Source organism: Chrysemys picta, chromosome 1 (assembly GCF_011386835.1).
Source record: "Chrysemys picta bellii isolate R12L10 chromosome 1, ASM1138683v2, whole genome shotgun sequence".
In the NCBI taxonomy this organism is placed as follows: Eukaryota; Metazoa; Chordata; order Testudines; family Emydidae; genus Chrysemys; species Chrysemys picta.
In genome coordinates this window covers 359,153,758-359,159,819 of record NC_088791.1, presented here as the reverse complement: position 1 = coordinate 359,159,819, position 6,062 = coordinate 359,153,758, and the positions used below count along the sequence as shown (strand labels likewise).

The window sequence follows — 6,062 nt, the reverse complement described above, 5'->3', positions numbered from 1 at the left end:
TGAGCCTTTGGAGTTCACATTTTCAAGTATTTACCCACAGCCATAAAATCTAGAGCGACTCACTTGAAAGAAAGGAAGAAGAAAGCTGAGATTCTCCTTCAAAATGCCCGGCTGAGTTTTCGAAAGGAAAGGCTGAACTTGCTCCACTGTGAGCCAACAGGCACCACTTGGAACTCCAGCCATTGATCAGACTACAGCAGGCCCCCCGGCTTTGCCCCCTGCCCCCGAAAGTCAGCGTTAGGGCTGCTGACTTTCTAATCACACAAAACCAAACATCCCTGCCCTAACCCTTCTCCAAGGCCCCTTCCATTGCCACCCCATCACCGAGGCCCTGCCCCGCCCCGTCTCCGAGACCCCACCCCCGCTCACTCCATTCTCCCCGCCCTCTGTCGCTCGCTCTCCCCCACCCTCACTCCACTCCCTCATTTTCACCGGGCTGGGGCAGGAGGTTGGGGTGTGAGGGTGAGGGTGAGGGCTCCAGCTGGGGGTGTGGGCTCCGGGCTGGTGACGAGGAGTTTGGAGTGCAGGAGGAGGGTCCAAGTTGCGGCAGGGGGGTGGGGCGTGGGTTTCAGGAAAGAGTTTGGGTGCGGGATGGGGTTCAGGGCTGGGGCTGGGGGTTGGGGTGCGGGAGGAGGTTAGGGCTCCAGCTGGGGGTGTGGGCTCTGGGGTGGGGCTGGGGATGACGGGTGGGGGAAGTGAGGGCTCCGGCTAGGGGTGCGGGCTCTGGGGTGGGGCTGGGGATGAGGGGCTTGGGGTGCAGGGTAGGGTGTTGGGGGGGTGCAGACTCTGGGAGGGAATCAGAGTCATAGAAGATCAGGGTTGGAAGAGACCTCAGGAGGTATCTAGTCCAACCCCCTGCTCAAAGCAGGACCAATCCCCAAGCTTGGGTGCAGGAGGGGGCTCAGAGCTGGGTCAGGGGGTTGGGGTGCAGGAGGGGATTTGGAGTGCGGGCTCTGGGTGGTGTTTACCTCAGCCGGTTCCAGGGAAAGGGCGACATGTCCCTTGGCTCCTAGGCGGAGGCGCAGTCAGGCAGCTCTGCCCGCTGTCTCCACCCTCAGGTGCCACCCCTGCAGCTCCCATTGGCCGCGGCTCCCAGGCAATGGGAGATGCGGAGCCAGCGCTCGGGGTGGGGGCTGTGCATGGGGCTGCGGCCGTCCCTCCATCTAGGAGCCGAGGGACATGTCGCTGCTTGCGGGGAGACACGTGGAGCCAGGTAGGGAGCCTGCCAGCCCCACGCCAACCGGACTTTTGACAGCCCAGTCAGCAGTGCTCACTGGAGCCGCCAGGGTCCCTTTTCGAGCGGGTGTTCCGGTCGAAAACCGGACACCTGGCAACCCTAGACAGGATGCTGGCAGCCAGCACGATTCCTCTACTATTAAAGGTGCAGTGCCCAGAAAAGAGAAGGCCGACATCTCAGTCACATGGCTACACGCGGCCTAGTGCACAGTGAGGAAAGTTGGCCGCACACACTTGGAAATCAGCAGCAGCTTTATTATGCAACAAACAACTCGATGCCATGTTAACTCTGGCCCGTCCTTCTGTGACGCTTGGAAAGGCTCCTATGAGAGGGGGAAAAACACAGTAAAAACAATGATCTTCAGCTACATATTGATCTTCCGAACTCTCTGTTTCTAGCCATCCAGCTTGCATCTAAACACTCTGCACTCATATTAAAACGACCATCGTTTCCACCTGAAAGGACCACGTTTCCTGCCCCTCTAGGGTTACAGGGGTGTACCCAGGGCCGGCACAACCCATTAGGCAATCTAGGCGGTTGCCTTGGGCGCTAACATTTGGGGGGCGGCGACCGCGGCGGCCGGATCTTCGGCTGCCCCCGTTGTCGTCGGTATTTCGGGGGCGGGACCTTCTGCCGCCTGTCGGGGGCGGCATTTCGGGGGCGGGACCTTCCGCCATCTAGGGCGGCAAAAACGCTGGCGGCGCTCCTGGGTGTACCTAGAGCTGTAGTGCCCGGCCCGTGTCTGTGCTTACCTCGCTAGTCCTGGAACAGCTCCTCGGGAAACAGCACCTCAGCCCTTCTGGCCTGGAATAGGAAGAGGAAGGATTAATCATTCAAACACATAACAGCCCATGTCACCGTGGGGCTGAAGGGCTCCTGCTACTCAGACTGCATCAATGGGCACAGAGACGGGACATAATCTGATCCGCTGCAAAGGGACCTAGGAGGAGAAAAACGTAGGGGAGGCAGAGCATCAGCGCCACCCTGTGGTGAGTGGCTTACATGACTTGTTTCTGCCTTACTTTTTTGGAAGAACAATACAGAGTCCTAACTAAGGGGGAACTGTTTCCTTGCAGTGAGCCCAGGACGAATTCCCACCAGAGGGGCTGCTGCTGGGCTAGGGTGTTAACTTGGACCCTGCCTTCCTTTGCAATCCCCAAGCCTCTTCAAGCGCAGTCAATTAGGACTCCAGGAACAGAGGTGGTTGCTTTGGGTAGGTCTACACTTGGGGCTATTTCGACCCTGCTAGCACGGGTGTAACAGCAGTGTAGATGGTGAGGCCTGGCTAAGGCAAGTAAAGAGACGCTTGAACCCTATGGCTATGCACCCTACATGCCCATGCAGAGCCTCCCGTGTCTACACTGCTATATTTAGTAGGGTAGAGTCCTGCCCCTTCCCCGCTGCCAGAGCCTTTCCCCATGGCAGTGAAAGATTCCAGTGGGGAAAGGCTCTGGTGCGGGGAGGCAGTGCGGAACGGCACCGGCAGCTCCCCGAGCTGAGCCTGGCTGCCCTCCCTACCACAGCCTTTCACGTGGAGCTACACGCACCCTACGTGCTGACGTAAGTGTAGACAAGGCCTTTGTGTAATAAAGGACAGTGCAGGATGGAAGAGGGACAGGGTGAGGATTTAAGGATCATGGAAGCTTTTTTTGTTGTTGTTAGCTACTGTATGGAGATGGCTGCTGTGTTCGTAAAGGGACCCCTGTACCACAGAAATAGCTCAGGGTCTGGGACAGGGTGTCACATTTTTCCTTGTCCTTCTGCACCTCAAAACCCTTTTTTTTAAAAGGCTACTAGTCAAATCCTGCAGTTGGGAACCCAGCGTGCAGTGCACACAGCCCAGCTACACACCAGGGGTTATTGTAATCAGCGACTGCCCCAAGCCACATCATTCAGCTCTGGCTCCGGATCCAGATCTCAGCGTCCCCAAGTCCACCAGTGCTGGGTTTGGGGTTTCCAGTCTGAGCCCATCTCTCACTGCCATGATCATTTCAAAGCCTCGGCCAACACACTCCAGTGTCCTGAGTCACTGATGCTGCAGGGCTAGAGATCCTCAGCTGGTGGGAATTTGCAGAGCTCCATTGCCGTCCATAGTGCTAAGCCAATTTGCACCATCCGAGGAGCTGGTTCTTGGCGTCTGGTACTGACTAGTGAAGGACTAGCTATAGGCATTAGCAGACTTAATCAAAACTTGAGTTCCAGCCAGTCCAGGACCCCATCTCTGACAGCAGCCAGCACCCGATAGTTCAGAGGAAGCTGTCAGAATCTCACAGTAGCAGCTGTGGAAGAATCTGTCTCCCAGATCGGCTTTCTACAGATCTCTAATAGGCCTTTGTCCTTATTCTCCCCCAAAGCGGAGTGACGTTAGCGCAGGAAGGAACAAAGGTACCTGTTCTAAATAGAGTTCAGCCTGAGAATTAGTCTGAATCCAATATGCCGACAGGCTGAAAAACATGAAGGGCCCAGCCGGCTCTGTAGTGCTCTGTGCTTTCCCAGCCAGCCAGGTCCTTCCTGAAGCCGTTGTTCAGAAAATAGGGGTCTCCTCAGAATCGCCCTGGGCTCATGTGCGCATGGTGGCTGGGGTGGGAGACTCAGTGGGGACAAGAGCCAGAGTCAGTCCAGAGCGACTGTAGGAGAACTACGCTGTGAGCTGGACTGTCCCCGTCCCAGGCAAACCGACAGGCTGCTTTCATGGTTAACGTGGTCTTGCCTCCAGCTTTCCTGTCTTAGTTTTAAGCAATTGTCCCGGCCTCCTGAGAATGTGAATAACTCCCGTAGGCTCGCTGATCACCGGGACCACACGCGCCCGGAGCCTTCCCCTTGCCATCAGCTCCCTCACTCCCTGCCCATAACTCTCCTCCCACAGTCCAGGGACCAGTTATTTCGCCCTTTGCTGTATTTTGTCTAGAGTCTCCTCTGTAAATGTGTGTGTGTGTGGGAGGGTGGGGGTGGGGAAAGGGTGAGAATTGCCATATGAAAGGTGGCGAGGAGAGAGCTTGTCTCTAGCTCTACAGAGCTTTGATCTCCTTGCTGTGATTCACACCCCTACTGCTGCGTAATAGAGGTGAAGGAGGCATGGCCCAGTCTAGTGGCACTAGCCCATTTCAGTCATGAGGACAGAGGTTGCTGTGCTCTGGGTTTATCCTGCCAGCCTGGGGCTGGCCAATCACTGTACTGTTATGTAATAAGGGTCCCCTGTGGAACGCATAATGAGCTAGCCAGGGTCAAAGGTTACTTGGTCCATCCTCAGCCATGAATTTTAGCAGCTCCTCCCTCTTTTCTCCTCTTTGTGGACTTTGGCGGTGCCCAGCAGTTCGTGTGTTGGGGGATCAACAAGGAAAAAAGAAGTTTAGCAACAGCAGAGAAAGGGGAACCCTGGATTAGCTTTATTCCAGCTCAATCATCACACTATTAATGATGAAAATGGTCTCTGCTCTGTCCTTTGTAGGGCTCAAAGAACACATTCCCTTCTCCATGGGCCTGGGCCAAAGCCCATTAAAGACAACAGAGAGACTGACTTCCGTGAGCTTTGTTTGGATCAGGCCACCTTGAACAAAGAGGGGTTGGACTCATTCCTGCGTCTCTAGGCTTAGCCTATAACCATCTCACTGTCCACTATTTCCTTTGACTGACGGGCTGGTCTCGCCCTCACTCAGATCCCGGACTAAGGAACTGGATCTGGGGAGTTTGTACCCAATATCCCCCACCTCCTCCCTCTTTACATCTGAGGGTCTCTCTGATGAGTCCTTGCTGAGGACTGTCAAGTCATATTGCCCAGGCCTGATCTTCTTTGACTAAACCCCAGGAAATACGGGCTTCCAGGGCTCCATCTGTGTCTTTGCATTAACCAGGTGTATCTTCCTGCCTCATTTAACTACCAGGCTCCTCTGATCAGCGAAGCAGCAGAAAAGCTTCCTGACTCAGGATACAGAGTAACTCTGCTGCTCAGTGCAGCATCTGCCAACCTGCCAGCCTTGAGGCCCAGCCTGTGATCTGGTTCTGCAGATCCTAGGCTCAGTGCAGATCCTGGCAGCTGCGTGGGAATGTGCCTGAAAGCCGCTTTTGTGTGCCACCCCCACCAACTTGGAGGCCATCTGGCCACTGGGCCAGCCCCCAGCATAAAGCAGAGAAGCCTCGGGGATGCCGCAGCCATGCCCCCTCTCCCTTGGAAACACCTCCCTCTCCTGGGGCTGGGAGGAGGGTGGTGTTGGAGCCATTACAACAGGCCGATGGCGCCCATTACAGAAGAGGATCATCACACAGTGGATGACCAAAGCACACAGTACAAATTAGACCCCATTGGTGCCATGACAGGGCCTCTGCGTCCCCATTGCCATCTCCTTGACCCACACCCTGGGACCTCTGCTTCCTCACTGCACTAACCTAAGGATATTACTTACGTTCACGTACCAAGTCCAGGCCTCCTGATCTGGGTCTGTCTGCCGGCATGCTGGACAGTGCGCCCTAGGGAATCAACACAACGGCTCTCCTGTCAATGCTTACATTCTCCAGGGCGAACTTTCAGAGGTTCAGCCTCTCAACAAAGAGAGCAGTTTTCAAGACATCTCACGGGAAATCAAACGCAGTCACAATCTGGCAAATTACCAAGGGACTGATGGCCGAATGCTACGCTACTTCCAGTGTTCCAGAGGGATTTCCTCAGAAGTATCTGGATGATTATGGTTTCAACACAATCCCTGCCTTTTACATAAACCCCAGGCCACCCCACTTACAGGTCAAGAAATGAGGATGCAAGGTGCCCCAGACATACATATGGGGCACTGCCAGTTGTGAGAATATGGGACTGAGCAACGCTCTGCAATCT

At 55.3% G+C, this 6,062-nt stretch overlaps 1 long non-coding RNA gene across 1 annotated transcript; it reads right to left on the bottom strand.

The window, feature by feature from the left end:
• Nucleotides 1–1,478: 1,478 nt before the first annotated feature.
• On the bottom strand, nt 1,479–5,780 carry LOC135972627 (uncharacterized). The gene is made up of 3 exons (XR_010589106.1): nt 5,638–5,780; nt 1,990–2,041; nt 1,479–1,559 (listed from the first exon to the last, which is right to left on the bottom strand). It is a non-coding gene; the product is annotated as an uncharacterized LOC135972627 (long non-coding RNA).
• Between the last annotated feature and the right edge of the window lie 282 nt (nt 5,781–6,062).